Genomic DNA, 18,382 nt, shown 5'->3' on the forward strand with positions numbered 1-18,382 from the left:
AATCAAATCTTCATATTTTAAAGATTAAATCTTCATATTTTAAAGCACACTACATCAGTTTACAATTCGATATTGACTACTGGATAGAATTTATCAATGAAATTTTGAATGTGGCATAGTTAATGCAGATCATGTGAATTAAATTACAAGGCAGAAAGTTTTTTAATTAAAAAAATAAGGTGGTTTCTAAATCCAATGTTAGATAGTTTATAAAAGCAATACATATAAATCTCCCAAATACCTCCCAATCTTGGTATTTTGAAATATTTTCCTTTTTAATATTATTTATTTAAATAAAAAAATTATCTGCCTTTAAGCAACAAAACATGAACTCTTGGTAGAAAATTCACTAATTGACATAGGGATCTAGACTTATAAACCTGTAAAAAATGTGAAATAGAAGGTATAAAATATTCGAATCAATAAATGACTAAATCTTTTAATTAAATCAGCTTTATAAAAAAGCAAAGGTAAACACATCTTTGCATAAGCACCCCTACATTTTTTAAAGTATATTTGCCTTTTCATAAACTCTCAGTTGAGTAGTGGTAACATTCATCATCACAGCTCTTTAGAGGCGATTAAATTGATGTCATTTGAGGTCTTTATCTCACATTTATCTTTTATTTTCTTATGTTGTCATGTTTAGCAAATGGATAGTAAAAGTAGAGGATCATTCAACCAAGAAATACAGGGAAACTGATCCTTGTAAACAGCACCCTTTATAGACTAATGGATGTTTTAAGAGCAAGATGTGCTAGAAAGCAAAATAAGGTGATCTCTTAATGCTGTGCCTTTTCTTCCATTATATTTTTAGATTATATATTATCCCCTGTTTATTTCTGTAACTGGGGAAAATATTTTTATTGAAATAGATTGTTTTTTGAAGTCTGCAATATTAGGTAAAAAATAAATACCAAACTCCTCTGTCTTTAGTTTGATAGAAAATAAAATCCCTTATTACTCTGTTTCTGCCTTACTGTTGGTAGAAAGACTTGACTAATTAGTAGGACAACATTAAGAACAACAAAAACATGAATCAAAATACTTTTTTAAAAATATATATATACATTTTTACTATATACACAAATATAAAAGCATATATACATATATGTACATATATGACTTCAATAACAGGCAAATAGATTTTCCAGATTAAAAACCTAAACGTCTCATCCATAACAAAAGGTTAGCCTGTATACCAATGCTTGAATGAAAACTGTCAAATCATCCATTTAAACAAATGCCAACACATGCATAATTTTAGGCTGTAAAAATGAAAATGTTTCAGAATTGATTCTTAACAAATGGTGGAAGCTAAAGTTGTCTCTTCCCCACCTGCACTTTGTTTTCTGTCTCCTGCCTTCACTTGCATTTTTTTTGCTTCCTATCTCAGCAATGTAACCCTCCTGCAGTGTGCCCAGTGTGGACACATACCTGCTTTTTTCAGTTACTGTTTTGGACAACATTTCCCTACTGAGCATTAAATCACTTTTTCTTAAATATGTACTGAAGATTTCCATGGCTGAAAAGCTAGTTCTACATACATTAATAATCCTTGAAGAATTAAATCAGATACAACCTCTACATCAGCACAATATTTCAAGGTGGTAAGGGAGTGCTACTGCTGTTTGCCTTCACTTAATAACTTTATTAATGATGTGGATGAGTGAACAAATATGAAAAGAAAATTTATAGGTATTACATATGTAGATTCTGCAGAAACAAATAGGTTGGAAGGTGATGACTGTAGAATGACCTAGAGAGATTAAAAAAAGAAAATAGTCCAATATTATTCTACTTTTAAATAAATGAGACCATTAAGCTCTTTAAAATAACCAGTGAATAAAAACTCAAAGCAAGGATAGCTACATCAAAAAGTAGGAAAGTGGGTGACTTACATGTTGCATTGCTATAGAGTACATTAAAGCATTCAGTATATTTCCTGAAAATTTCTTAAGCACTGTCCTTAATGTTTATTCATAAACAAAACCAAACCAAAAGCCATAGTTCATTTGTTTCTAACTAAGAGTACAAACTATTTATGTGGAAAAGTACGTATAAGCTCGCATAAATAACATGAATAATGTTTTCTTTGGGAAGATATTCATAACATTCAAATGACTTGAGATCTTAGAAATTCTGCATCTTCATTAATTTTAATTAACATTTAACAATCAAGATTCAGTTTCAGTAAATCATGATCTAATAATGAAAGGGGGAAACTTTTTTTTAAACTTTCATTTCAGTTTTACCCATTACTCATAAGTTGAAATTCTTTCTCACTCTTTGCAAACTATTTTGAAACACTTCCAGGTAAAATTCATATAAATATTTTTTCCTAATTTTTGGAAAAATTTTAGACTATTACAGTTTGAGTTAGTAACTTCTTTGTTGATCCAGTGTAAATAAATATTTTTTTCTTGCTGTATTAAAAAACCCCGAGTCTCTATAGCCAAGTCTGTATCTATATCGATATCTGTCTATATGTGTATCTCTATCGATGTATGCATACACACATAATATCTGAGGAAGAATTTTTTTTCATGTAGTGCAATATCCACAGCTCTTCTACTTTAAACATAATTCAAGTTAATAGCATTTTATTGTCTTTTATTGGTTTTACCTGGAAAAGAAAGTACATCATATACAATATTATAAAACAAAAATAGAACTAAATATAGTGTTTTAGAAGGTAACAAAGTTTTATGTTTAAAGATATTAAATAAAATCTATTTCTTCCAGTATTTTTTTTTTGACAATCTGGCTTGAATGGAATCTGCAGATAACAAGTTGACTACTAGATTTTGCAATGTATTCCAATCAGATCTCTATCTGAGGCCACTCTGTTTTTTTTTTTTTTTAATAATCTAGGCTTCTGTAGACAATGTGAAGATACTTTTTAAATTATGACGCCCTTTTTCTCCCTAGCTAAATTAGTGCATAAAATTCTCATTATTTTCTTAGTTTTAATAATAAAGCAATATAAGATTCACCCTCTGTATTCAATTTGTTACCAATTCTGCTATAATTAGAATTTTTGAAATTCTTAGTTATAACCTTTATTTTTGATAATTGCATTTAAAATGCAATGATGAAGCAAATAATTAAAGTGCTAGGACTAAAACTGTCCTTTATTAATCAAAAAGTTCCATAAATTTCAGCTCTCCTTGATTTCTCACTATTCTAATCAATTTTGTAATTAATCATTAAGCATTATTCTTCCTCTGTATTAAAAATATTAGCAATTATAAAATCTCTATTTAATATTACATTCATTGTTTCAGTTTAATGCTTTATTCTTTTTTTAGTGATATGTAGAGATGACAAAAAATGATGTGCAGCCTTTGTGTTCCATTTCTTGTTGTGTAAAATAAAATTTTATCAATCCTGGATCTAACAATTATTAGGCCCATGATTACATTTGAAGGAAACACTAACTTCTCACATGATTATTTAGAACACACATTTTCTCAACTCATCTTCCATTTTAATGGAGCTATAAATAAATAGCTTTGACAAATTTTTCTGCTTTGCTGTTAATTTAACTTGGTAGATTTATTAAAATTTTAAGACACTATGTTATGCAAGATTTAGGCTATGTGACTACTCTTCCCTTCGGTGTGGAGGTTGACATTGCCACAGGCTAAGATCATAGCTCCCCTAACTGGTCCCCTCCCAGAAGCGAGTTGCAAGTTCCTGCTGACTTTGAGAATTATTTCTCCATGTTTATGTCATTTTGATGCAAGAGAAGTCAATACAGAGCTAGGTCATCAAAATAATATCTAGACTATGTCGTTCCCACAAAAAAACAACTTACATGCCATGTTTTACTCACTTTCTATGCCATCTGTCATACCAAGGTCTTGTTGAATACTATTTAATTCCTCTAGCCTGGAGACAGCCTCGCAGGTATACTGCCTGAGCACCAAGTTGTTATCATATATATTTCACTGACCTCTCTTACCTTATCAAATCACCCACAATAATTTTGGTAAAGTTGCATCTAACTTGGTGTGGACTAACTACCTGCATCGCCCCCAAAGTTTGTATGTTAAAACCCTAATTCCACTGAGATATTTGGAAACGGGGCCTTTGGAAAATAATTAGGTCATGAGTCTCTCTGGTCTGTCTGAGGACATGACAAGGAATGGAGGTTTAACTGTGACCACTGGCTGGCACCTTTATCTTGGACTTCTCAGCCCCCAGAACTACGAGAGGTAAATTTCTATTGTTTAAGCCACTCAGTGTATGTTGTTTTTGTTGTTATAGCAGCTTGAATTAAGACACAATTTTCCTAAAACTTAATGCCAGATTGGTGGATAAAATTGTATTTCGTTGTTTTTTTCTTCTTCAAGCCTTATACCTCTGACTCCAAACTCATAGTAACCAGTGTAAGACATGGTAGAATCTTTCCACTAGTGCTTGGGACACTACTTGTAGCATCTACCCGATCTAATTTTAATGAAAAAGTTGAAGGTTGGTATAAAACAATGTTCATCATCTCAGAGTTCCAGGATCAGTTCAACATACTTGTGATTATCTCATGTAGTAGCAGTGGCAGTCAACTACAAATGACACCTGAACAGGGACATTTCAGAGACTATCAGGGACATACAGAGACCTGAAGGGACCTGGAGGGACCTCGAGAGGCCTGCAGGGATAAATAGGGGTAAGTAGAGATAAGTAAGTAGAGATAGGTAGGGAAAGACAGGGACTTGCAGGAACTAACAGGTATCATAGGGACAAAGAGAAACAGGGATAAAGACTAGCAACATAAGGTCAGTTCCCTGAAGAGGTACTGGTCAGTGCCCTAAAGAGGTACTAGAGACTAGCAAAGACTAGGAGAGATTTGCAGGGACAGACAGGGACAGATAGGGTCCTATAGGGACTAGAGCGAGGAAGGTCTGCTGGAACACGAAAAAAAAACTAAAACCAACTAGACAAACGAGAAAACCCATTACAAGTCTGCCGGCAGCGATATAAGGTTAGTGCTCTAAAAAGGTACTGGTCACTGCCCTACAAATACAAAGAACGGAAGTTTTTAAAACAGGGTAACATGAGGAAGAATTTGGCTATGTCTTGTCTCTTTTTTGTTTGGAGTTTTGGTACATATCATCTTTTTGTTATTTAGAATTTTTTTGCCCCACCTACACCATCTATAGAAAATGGTGAACACGAGAGGGAGAATTAAAATTGGCTTGTATGGTCTTCTTTTGTGGCTACTTCAGCTTTGGCTTTCACGGATTGTAAATGTGCACTGGTACCTGTGAGATGTGCCGAGGACTTGGGAGTTTTTCTGGGAGCTTTTCTGGGAGCTTGTCAAGATGTGGAAACTGAGCTTCATTGCTCTGCAGTACTGACTCAGACAGTGGCTAATTTGGTAGCTGACAGATCTAATAGAAACCAAGGATCAAGCCCTAAAGTGGGGAAGTGTTGTAAGCGTAAAAACAAATGGACATTTCAAAAGAGAATGTCATCAGACCTCTGGGAAAAGAGATCCTGTAACACAGTTCCCCTAACACAAAAAACGCCAAGACTTTGCGCTCGATGCAATAAAGGAAATAATTGGGCTAATCAATGCCACTCAAACTTTCATCAAAACAGCACACCCCTGTCGGAAAGCAAGAAGGGGACCTGGACCCGGACACCTCAAACTATGAGGGCATTCCCCGTCTAGGCCACAATTGTGTTTCAGGGGTTGGTTTCCAGAGGCACATTGATTCCCTTCCCCCAGGAACAGCTGGAAACACAGGATTAGGTCTCCTAGTTACAGAACAAACCACGTTAATTGAAAGAAACAAACTCACTAAGATTCACATTGGTATTCGGGGATTTTTGCCAACAAAATACACGGGATTGATCTGGGTAAAAGCTGTCTTAACTTACAAGCCCCGGAGTTGTCGATTTTCACTGTAAAGAAGAAATTCAGGTAGTGGTAATACCACAAGACCTTTGTGTTTCTGAATCAGGAGAATGTTGCTCAATTTTTGCTTGTTCCCTGCAAATTGTATCCTTCTCTGCATAAGCAGCAGCGAGGTGGTCAGGGCATCTGAAAGTCAAAGGAGGAGAGAGATTCATCTATCACAACACATAGTATCTAGTGGACTCACCTGTACAGTGCCCATTGGAAGTTTAAGGATTGCTTTTTGCTATACTGTTGTATGGGAAGGATAAGCCCCGGATTTGCTTTCTCTGTGTCTTCTGTTAATCAGAAAGAATCTGCTTCTCGTTAGCAGTGGAAAGTTTTACCCCACGGCAATTAACCAAAGAAGCAGAAGCTGAGTCACAAAAGCTCCAGCAATAGGCATGCCTCCTGGCTACAGCAAAAAAAGAAAAAACAAAAAAAAACCACACACACACACACACATTTGATTTTGTTCAGTAGATATGTTAATTGTCTGGAATTGGTGGATTCTTGGTCTTGCTAGCTTCAAGAATGAAGCTGTGGATCCTCACAGTCAGCATTACAGTTCTTAAAGATGGTGTGGCTGGAGTTCCTTCTTTCCGGTGGGTTCGTGGTCTCACTGACTTTGGGAGTAAAGCTGCAGACCTTCATGGTGTGTCACAGCTCTTAAAGGCGGTGCATCTGGAGTTGTTCATTCCTTCCCATAGGTTCATGGTCTCGCTGCCTTCAAAAGTGAAGCTGCACACCTTCGCGGTGAGTGTTACAGCTCTTAAAAGTGGCATATCTAGAGTTGTTCATTTCTTCCAGTGGGTTCATGGTCTCGTTAGCGTCAAAAGTGGAGTTGCAGACCTTTGCGGTGAGTGTTACAGCTCATAAAAGTGGCACAAACCCAAAAAATGAGCAGCAACAGGTTACTGCCAAAAGCAAAAGAACAAAACTTCCACACATGCAAGTGACCTAAAACTATTGGCACTGCCCACTCCAGCCACCTGCCTTTATTCCCTCATCTGGCCCCACCCACATCCTGCTGATTGGTCCACTTTACAGAGCTGGTTGGTCCATTTTACAGAGAACTGATTGGTCTGTTTTACAGAGAACTGATTGGTCCGTTTTGACAGAGTGCTGATTGGTGCATTTACAAACCATTAGCTACACACAGAGTGCTGATTGGTGCATTTACAATCCTTTAGCTAGACACAAAAGTTCTCCAAGTCCCCACCCAAGTAGCTAGACATAGAGGGCTGATTGGTGCCTTTACAAACCTTCAGCTAGACACAGAGTGCTGATTGGTGCGTGTACAATCCTTTAGCTAGACACAAAAGCTCTCCAAGTCCCCACCTGCCCCAGAAGCCCAGTCGGCTTCATCTCTCACTGACACTCCCCATGGGACTTTGTGGCACTTAGCCCGGGAACTCTAGCAGCCCAGAGGACCTCCTCCCAGACAATCAAGAGGAAAAGAGGGAAAGTGAGAAAGAGAAGGAGAACTGCTATTGTGGGCAACAATCCCACGAAGAGGGAACGGGCAGTCCATGCATTGGGATTCAGCCTCTGATCAAGCTCAGCAGGCGCTGGCGCTCACTTGGAACCCCTGACAGCCGTGAGTGCCCCGGGCAGTCCCCCAGCTCCCACTCACGCCTCTCTCTTTACACTTCCGGGTGAGCAGAGGGAGCCGGCTCCGGCTTGGGTCAACCCCAGAGAGGGGCCCTCATAGCGCAGTGGTGGGCTGAAGGGCTCCTGGAGTGCGGCCTGCGGGGACGCTGACGCGGAGGAGGTGTGGAGAGTGAGCAAAGGCTGCTAGCAAGTTGCCACCTCTCACTAATGTGGGGACAAGGGCATGTTTATGTCTTTACAGAAGATGAACAAACCGAGTGGGTGCCCTCAAGGTGTGTACAACCATGGAACAGGAGACTGGAGGGACCCATGGATTCCAACCATGGACCTGGTTCCCCTAGTATGAGCCATGAACCAGTTGAATCTGAATGTGAAGATGGATGGAGGACCGCTAGAAGCAGGGAGCTCTCTTCTCCATGCTAATCTTTACTTAAAACAGTTTCTTTTGGGTTTATGTTACCATTTCTATATTCGTCGCTTCATTCAGTCTAGTAATGATGGTCTCAAGTAATAACCGTGGCAGTTGGCCACACTTAAATCTTAATGCTTTTGAATTCTAGAAGGAACTCAAAAAGAGACAAACAAGTCAGTCATAGTAGTAATGCACGGAAAATGAATTGTGAAATCCAAGAGACTGAATATCATGTCAAGCATAAGCTTTTTCAAAGCAATTAAACTGGGCTTTTAATGACATTACTTAGATTTTCCAGACAAAATGTGTAACAATTCAGCTAATTTTAATAAAATGACTTTGAAATCCCCAATCTCAAATATAATCTCATGGAGTAATTGTTTGTGATAAGGCATTAATATGTTTTATACCATCATTATGAAAAACAGTGCAAGAGAAAGGAGAAAAAAATTCTTTATTGTGAGTTAAAAACTTTGAAACCTAAATCAATCATTTTTATTGTTTCAAGAAATGTTTCCCCAGGGCTATTTTAGTAGCAAAATCAAAGTCAGGAGCTCAGAATTCTGTAAACAAAGTTTAATTATATCCTCCTCCCCCTTTCTTCTCTGTCTCATAATTTTCTCAGTACTTTTTAAGGAGCGAGAAGCATCCCTATGAATGACGCTATTATAGGTTCTAAGGCAGAGGATGTGATGATGATGATCTTTGGGAAACCATGAGGTGAATGTTGTCCACAAAGCTGCTGTCTAGTAGGTGTCTGTGGGAAACTATACCCCTTCTGTGGGGTCTTCTGAATGTAGCTAATACTATTTTTGTTTGGCCTGGAAGTTCTTTATTATTGTTATTATTATACTTTAAGTTCTAGAATACATGTGCACAACATGCAGGTTTATTACATATGTATACATGTGCCGTGTTCATTTGCTGCACCCATTAACTCATCATTTACGTTAGGTATTTCTTCTAATGCTATCCCTCCCCCACCCCTCCACCCCACAACAGGCCCAGGTGTGTGATGTCCCCCGCCCTGTGTCCGAGTGTTCTTATTGTTAATTCCCACCTGAGTGAGAACATGTGGTGTTTGGTTTTCTGTCCTTTTGATATTTTGCTGAGAATGCTGGTTTCCAGTTTCATCCATATCACTACAAAGGACATGAGCTCATACTATTTTATGGCTGCATGGTATTCCATGGTGTATATGTGCCACATTTTCTTAATCCAGTCTATCATTGATGGACATTTGGGTCGGTTCCAAGTCTTTGCTATTGTGGATAGTGCCACAATAAACATATGTGTGCATGTGTCTTTATAGTAGCATGATTTATAATCTTTGGGTATATACCCAGTAATGGGATCGCTGGGTCAAATGGTATTTCTATTTCTAGATCCTTGAGGAATCATCACACTGTCTTCCACAATGGCTGAACTAGTTTACACTCCACCAACAGTGTAAAAGCGTTCCTATTTCTCTACATCCTCTCCAGCACCTGTTGTTTCCTGACTTTTTAGTGATCGCCATTCTAACTGGTGTGAGATGGTATCTCACTGTGGTTTTGATTTGCATTTCTCTGATAACCAGAGATGATGAGCAATTTTAATTTCTATCCTTTCCATATGTCCATGGGGCTGTTGGAAATATTCTTTTTCTGGGCTTCATGCTGTGCCCAGAGCATTTCCTTTTTCCTTCTCTTTTTTAAAGCTAGGATGCATCTGTTTTCATAAGATTTGTGATAAAATAACATTGCTACCCTCAAGTTTTGCAAGTTACACGATTGTCATCATCTCTCTAATTTTTTGTGAAATATGCATTTCAACTAATTACTTCCAAGAGGGTTTATTTCTAATGGAAAAAAATTAAACAATAAATAATTTTAGACTTACCCCATGCAATAAATGACAAATTCACTGAAGCAAACATGTTTAGGCTACACTGTATACAATCTACAGATTGCCTGTTCAGTCTCGGTTTCTTGCATATATTTCTTTTACATCTAAATGCTAATTTCCACACTTCCCTCTCTCTGAATCCCTGACAGATGGCAATGGCTAATGACTTTGCATTCACAAAGCAGAAACACATGAATCCGGACACACTTCCGGGAGCATGGGACATGGTGGGAATTTATCAGATAATAGGAACTGATATGTTATTTTGAGAATGCTAAAATTCCCCCAGTGAATGTAGCTTTGCCTATATTTTACTAAACTTCTTGGCTTGGGTTTGATAATTAAAAATATCAAAATTATCCTGGGGCAGGAGCCAAGGATGATAGTAAACAATGAGAAGTGAGTCCCACATGCCAGTCTTGTCATTTTCTTCCTCGGATAAAGTGCAGAATTTTGTCATCAGTAAAATGAAAGAGAGATTTTACAGAAAAATTGCCAATTTTTATCCATGAAGATGAGGGCAATATTCTTAAGTATCAATGGACTAAAAGATGCAATATATTTCTTAGTAGTACATGCATGCAAGATTGGATTTCTTACCTGTTGACTATTACTGTAAATAGAAAATAATTATTTTAATTAAGTCACTACAATTTAGGGCATTTGTTACAGAAATTTACAAATGTTTCACATTGCTTGACTTCGGGGGCACCAGTTTGACATCATCTATTTCCAATGGCATGGCCCAGAGTGTACTCCAAGTAACAAATGATGTATAGCATATGAGACAAAGTAGAAACATTTAGGGGGTTGAAGAAATTATCATCTGTATCTCCATGATGCAAAGGAAAGCAAAAGACAAAGAAACAGCAAAAAAAGAACAAATTGTCACCAAGCTGGAGTGCAATGATAAAACTATGGCTCACTGCAAACTCTGCCTTCTGAGCTCAAGAAATCCTTCCACCTCAGCCTTGTGAGTAGCTGGGACTGCAGGTGCCCACCACACCTGGCTAATTTTTATATTTTTAGTAGAGACGGGTTTTTTCCGTGTTGGCCAGGCCGGTCTCAAACTCCTGAGCTCAAGCAATCCACCCACTTTGGCCTCCCAAAGTGTTGGGATTATAAGCATAAGTCACCACACCGAGCCACTGAATTTTTTTTAATGGGAAATAAGCATATTCATTAGGTATAAAATTATATATTTAGAAATTTTGTAGGCTTTACAAATTCTGTTGGATAATGGAAAATTTTTATTGTATTTTTTGTGTATGGGAATATATGTTATAAAGTAAAATCTACGTAGAGGGAAATGGGATTGTGTGGATAGTAACCATAGGTGAGGAGATGGATGAGAGAAAGGTCTTAACTGCTATAAGGAGCTGTAACTATATCTTCTTCATATTTTTATAAAACATATCATTAGAAGACTTAAATTACTTTTTTTTTTTTGCTGATATGTATATAATCACCTCCATTTTGAAGGCCATTAGTCTGGGAAACCTACGAGAACATTGCTGTAGGCAGGCTCAAGTATGTTAACAACAGAAAATGTTCTGTGAATGTCTTTACATAATATAAGGTCTACATATTCTCTCTAGATCTATGCGCCATAAGACTGGATTTTGAGGCTGGGCGCGGTGGCTCACTCCTGTAATCCCAGCTCTTTGGGAGGCCTAGTCGGGGGACCATGAGGTCAGGAGATCAAGACCATTCTGGCTAACACCACGAAACCCCGTCTCTACTAAAAATACAAAAAAATAGCCGGGCGTGGTGGCGGACACCTGTAGTCCCAGCTACTCGGGAGGCTGAGGCAGGAGAATGGTACGAACCCGGGAGACAGAGCTTGCAGTGAGCCTCGATCGGGCCACTGCACTCCAGCCTGGGCGACAGAGCGAGACTACGCCTCGAAAAAAAAAAAAAAAAAGACTGGATTTTGAAAAGCTGAGGCATAGATTGATAACTCTTTAACACACTCGCTTTTTCTTCTTTCTGTACACATATCTTGGCTATATTTCCATGCAACTGCGTCCCAGCTAATGTGTACCACTTTCAGCGGGTGGTCCATATCAATGTTTCTTCCAGTTCTTTCAACATGTGCCATTTGAAAAAGGAGAACTCTGAAACCCTCTAGGAAGTTGGAGCTACAATACTGGAGGCCAATTTCCTGAGTTACTACCTGATAAACGCCACCCAGACCAGAAACGCCTTTATTTGAATGTTATTAATGAGAAACACATTTTAAATTTTCAGCCACTTTAACTTTGGGGATTGTTTGTTAAAACAGCGGGTGTTACCCAAACTGTTATAGAAGTCTACTCAATATCATTTCATTTTTTTCCCTTCTCAAATTCGGAATCAATTGGGACATAGCCATGGGCATTAAACTCATTTCAAGAAGTACAGCTTAGCATTCAGGGCTGACCTCATGAACTTCCAGAGACATTAGAATAAGTGACCCTTATTCTAGTTTTGAAGCTCAGTTCTAGTTCTAAGCATGCATATAAATTTTAAGCAGGATTTCTTAGCCTGCACGGGCTGAGGATGATTAATAAGTCCTGCTGTTATGCATAAATGCACTGACCTGTACTGTGCCCTTCAGTCAAATTGTATATTGTATAATCATGATAAATGAAGTGCAGCAGGCCCAGATAAGCTAGTCCCTGGAATATGTCCAGATACGCCTGAAAGAAGAGTGACTCAAGCTGGGTGCATAAAGCTACACGTTGGAGGATAGAGCTTCCCGCAGGTGCGATGGAACCCTTACTTCTCACTTGCTCAGAAATCATGATCTGCAGTGTGAGTCTCCCCTGGTAAGGAAACTGGTATCCTGCTCCTTGAAACATGTTCTAGAGAACAGCATTCATTACCCTCCCATGAACTTGAACATGCTTCTTAGCTCTTGTGCGTTTTAGGTAAGTAAGCTTTATTTGATTTCCCCAGGTGGTGTCAGTGTCTAGTCTTTTCACAAACTTGAACTTACTATTAACATGGAGAGGGCATCCACAGGCGGAGATACATTGCCATGTCTTGCATTAGAAGCAAATGAACCTCAAGTTTATTTTGTAAACAACTTGTGAAGTTTCATTTGATTTGATTTGACTGTTAATAATTCCATGAAATGCTGGGATAATTAGAGTAATGAATTCATTTCTGGTATGTTTTAAAAGTAATCCAAGGAAAATAATTTTGCAGAATCCTGTTTTAGATAATAGGAAGAGTGAATAGGAAAATGATGAAATTGCTGCTGCTTTTTATAGAGCCTTAGAATCATGGAAATCATTTGCTTTCAGGTATAAAAGGGAATAATTTCATTTTCTACTTTCTAGTTTAAATTTCTGTTATCTAGGTCTACATGCTTCTGTCCATTTCTTCATAGTTTGTTTTTAAAGAATATGCTTCTACCATTCTCTTAAAGCTATTTTAATTTTTTAGCTTAAATATAAATTGGTTGATACTGGCTGCAAATTATTTTTGCTATTCTAATTTGTCTAGTTTTCTTTTTCTTGAAATGGAATAAATAAATAAGCTTCACACACACACACACACACACACACACATACACACACACGACCCTAAACAAAAAAACCACACAGCACCAGAAAACTACTAGGATGTACTGTAGGATAAAAGCTCTACATGGCCCTGCATACAAACTTTCTGCATACTTCTGCACATTTGTATGCATTATTCAATCCATTAAAAATCACCTTGGAAGAAATTGCAAACACAATAGAAACTAAATGAGATAGTCACAGAGAACAACAAAAATAGTAGTTTAAGCTCCCATACAACATCAAGTGTGTTCAGTCTATTTTTGGTTCTTTGGGTTCTCTTTAAAATTGAATTGCGTTTGTATATGCATATGTATGTAGGAGTGGAGGATGGAATTAATTATCCCAAACACCCTACACTCACTCGTCTAATATTTCTTATGTTAACATGCAAATCTGTTCTTTTCATTATTGTGATACTGCATTTAAATTATAACACAATTAGAGATCATTAACTTTCTCCTTTATAATCAGCCATTTTCACAGGCCTTTGATACACAAGCACCTATAATATATTCTTACTCATCTCACACTTTCATTTACCGACTTGTCAAAACAACATTTTTACATCATTGATATTTGTTTTGGTTTCTGCAAGATGGCTGTTAGAGAATGATTACTTCTCTTAAATTACCTCTTACCCTCATCTTGCTATCTTCTAAAAAGGAAAGAAAAAGCACTATAAAAATCAGACACTTTGGGTTATGTACCTTTTATTTTGTGTGAAAAGATATTTGTGTATGCTAAATCACACTGATGTGGAAGACAAACTGGCTCTTCATTCTTTTTTTTTTTTGGCACTTTATAGAGGAAACATGTGGAGAACAGATCTTTACTAAGGTATTATATTCATGTGACTTAAAGATTAAGAATACTCAATGTGCCAAGAAGTACTATATACAAAAAAAAGTTTTTATTGATTAATGTATCTAAATTCAGTTAAAGTTTCTTTCAGTTTAATGTTCTTGCAGATGTAAAATTGCATGTTTAAGTTTTGAGGTTATGTATTAAATCTGGTGCTACACTTCTAATGTCTAACAGGTTTTATTCTATTTCAATTTATTTGTTTTATAGTTTGCCAGAATGTGCTTATAAAAGGCACTCTCAGGCATAAAAATAAAATTACAAGCAGGCTGGCACATAACTATTTTTTTTTAAATAATAAAATTTCTGATTTTAGAGACTTGTATTCTTTTATAGGTCCTAGTTCTCTTTCACCCTCTGACCTGTAAGAACCCATACAGTGTGCATTGATGTGTATGGAAAAGCAGTCAAGGGAAGTACAGCCATCTTTTATGTCCCATGAATAGCAAAATCTCTTTGACTAATCTCTTGTTCACAGAGTGGGCCCACTCCATGTTTAAAGAATGTAACCGGCCGGGCGCAGTGGCTCACGCCTGTAATCCCAGCATTTTGGAAAGCTGGGGCAGGTGGATCACAAGGTCAAAAGTTTGAAACCAGCCTGGCCAATATGGTGAAACCTCGTCTCTACTACAAATACAAAAATTAGTTGGCCATGATGGTGGGTGCCTGTAGTCCCAGCTACTCAGGAGGCTGAGGCAGGAGAATCAATTGAACCCTGGAGGCGGAGGTTGCAGTGAGCCGATATTGTGCCACTGCACTCCAGCCTGGGTGACAGAGTGAGACACCATCTCAAAAAAAAAAAAAAAAAAGTGTAACCACTCTCAATAGTAACTAGCATATACTAGCGTATTGTTTCGAATAGACTATATACTCAAATATATCTGCTGGATATACAATGACCCCAGGAAAATGTCCAGACACTGTAATCCATCTCACTTACCAGCATTTAGTGACCTTTCAGCTTCATTACTGACCTTCACCCAGTGTCCCTTAGGTGAGTGACTTGAGGCTTCTTTCATAATATTTAGCAGGAGAAAAGATGAGGTCATTGCTCCCATCATTCCCATCAAGTCATGTCTGCTCATATGTCATTGCCCGCAACTAGTCACATGGCTCTGTCCAAGTGCAAGGGGGGCATTGCAGGTGGAGGAGGTCCGTCTCCATGTGCTTTGAAAAGAAAATAACCAAATATCAGGGGAAAACAATAATATGAAACACAGTGCCAGATATATACTATGAAATTCATACAGATTTAATGTGTATTAATCAGGATTGAATGACTGCAGGAGACAAACAGTTTCACAAACTAGGGTAATTAACTGGCTCATAGGCAATATCTCAAGAAAGGCGGGGTACTGTTACACTTTATGTGTTGCAGAAACACAGATGCTCCAATTTTACATGTTCTTTATACGTATGTATCGTCTTTGCCCTCTGGGTCTCAGCTTTATCTCTCAGACTGAAGTCTGTCACAGCTGTAGAGATAGTCATTGTCAATTCCTAGTTTCACAGTCTCCCATTTTCCAGTAGAGTCTTTCTCTTTCTTTGTTTCCAGTTTAAATGTATTATTGAAGAACCCTGGTTCTCAATTTAGCTTCAGGACCTATTGAATCAGTCTGTGGAAGCTGGAATAATATGATTAGGGCAGCTAAAATGAAGAATGCTTCCTTAGACCAATCACTATGTCCATGAGGCAGACTAAGAACTACGTGACCCTAATCAATTCTCATTTCTAGAGCTTCTTATCTGGATCCTGAAGCAGTTTTGGCCTTTATACTATGAGAGACTGAATACACTAACAGACAATGGTGGTTCCACACACAAAAAGTCAAGTCTGACTTCTGCAGCAACCAGTCTGCAGCAATCAGTCCAAATGCTCAGGAATTAGTGGACAACTGCCAGCTTCCCTAAGTGTTTCCCTCCAGCTTCCAATTCAGAACCAATGAGAGAATGCTAATTACGCACCTTCACCAATCAAATACGATGTTTTGCTTCTAGTTATCTCACCTTTAGATTCCCCATGAAAATAATTTCCATCCAGGGCATTCCTGCAGCCTTCTGGTTTTCGTGCGATAAAGCTTTCTCACTGCCCTGCCATATTGATTCTTTGCCACATTGCAAGTGATGGTGGCCAACTCCCTGGCTACAGCAAGCTCTGACTGAATAGCCTGTACTTCTTTACATTTGAGCAATCTTAGCTTATTTTTATGACTATTAAGGAAACCTTGCAGCAACCCTTACACTAAATGAACCTAATTATGCCAAACCTTTATTTACTACCTAGATAAATACTCTTCCAGACGATGCTACCAAAAAGAATGTCCTCTTTGCTGTGAAATCTTGTAGATACTGTTAAATTAGTAGAATCCTCTTACTTTCTTTTTCCCATCAGTTTTACAGTATCTTACTGGTCCCCTATATGATAGAAACCATTTGTATAAGGTAACAGTATATTTCAACCCACGCTGTTACTGTTGATGAGATTCCTTTGCTATTCACGTCTCATAACATTAGCAAAAATGCACGAATCTTAACCTGCCTTCTTCTTCCCCTCCAGGATAAAGGACAACCACATATTTAGCTGACAGTGATTCAAACTCTCATTTTGTCCAAAACTGACTTAAATGGCATAACTTTAATTAACTCTGATCCTATGTTATCTGTTGACAGTTTCCACATAGAATAGAGAAAAATAACCTTGTCTTAGATATTCTCTTATCTCTGAAGACTCAATCTGCCTGGGTAGCTGAATCAATTTTTGTAACTGGAACTCACAACCCAGCCTGAGGCAAAGAGTGAAGAGTGTATGAGAGAGAGAACATTTATGTAGATAGTAGATAAGCACTAGAAATTGTACATGATTTTGGAATGAAGGGCCCTTAGGATCATTTTCAACTCTTCACTGCAAGTATAGAAATTAAAAAGAAAATTAATATTTTATCTGACTCCTTAAGAAATTACATGTTAAGTTAAACATATCTACTCCAGTGAAATAGAAATGAAATCTAAAGTTAATTCTCAGGCATATTGCTTTGCAAGAAATGCTTCGCTGCATAGAAAGCTGCCCAAGTAAACAAAATACTACTTTATGGTAAACATTTACTTCTCTTTATGAAAAGTTACTTGTAAAAGAATTTTAACTAGGTATTGAGATTTATTTGACAGTTCAATGATAGTCACTTGGTGGCTCCTAAATCCATACAAATAACATTAGCAACCACACTGTGTGGATCTATCTAAAATGCTAAAGGTAACTCAGAATCAGTGTTACTAAGATTAGTGGATGAGTTTGTCTAGAGAAGAGCAAGCGTGCCTTATCTGTAAATTCTGTAACCACCACAATGTTGATTAATCTGTAAAAGTGGGTCAAAACCTTCAACCACTATCACAGGCATTTTAACCCCCTATAAATGGACATTGTACAAATACCTTAGTCCCAAGGAAACCAATGTCTGGGAGATTGTTCGTGAATGTCCCTGGTGGAGCAAAGCCTAGGTATAAAATCTTATTGGTGTGTTTTCCCCACCTGGGATCTCCTGTCAACCCTGTCAAGTGAAGGAAGGGCTCATTTTACAAGGAAATGTTTTTGATGATTTTGCACCGTTGTCTTTATCTCTAAAGTATAATTATACTTATAATCTGCAAAGTATAGAAAAGATAGAGATATTAAGTTGTGTGTTAAAAGTAAATAATCTGAATGTTCAGAATGACTTCATCTCTCTTGTTCTATAGTGCTTCTTTTAGTGTTAATGGCCATGTGATTCTCAACTTTAAATCTTACAGGCTTTTTCTTGTGAAGTGGTAACTGTAAGAACCATGAACTTGGATCTAGTTACTCCATTCTCTAATTCTTCATTTTGTTGTTGTTGTTGTTGTTATTTTTCTTTATGAGACAGTGTCTTGCTCTGTTGCCCAGGCTGATGTACAGTGGCATGGTCACAGTTCACTGCAGCCTTAAACTCCTGGGCTCAAGAAATCCTTCAACCTCAGCCTCCTGAGTAGCTGGAACTACAGGCATGCACCACCATACCTGGCCATTTTCTTTTTTTTTTTGAATATATGTGTGTGTGTGTGTGTGTACATATATATATATATATATTTTTTTTTTCGGTAGAGAATCAGTTCTTCATTGTTAAGTTTATAAAATAT

The sequence above is a fragment of the Mandrillus leucophaeus genome, unplaced genomic scaffold (assembly GCF_000951045.1).
Source record: "Mandrillus leucophaeus isolate KB7577 unplaced genomic scaffold, Mleu.le_1.0 Scaffold606, whole genome shotgun sequence".
NCBI lineage: Eukaryota > Metazoa > Chordata > Mammalia > Primates > Cercopithecidae > Mandrillus > Mandrillus leucophaeus.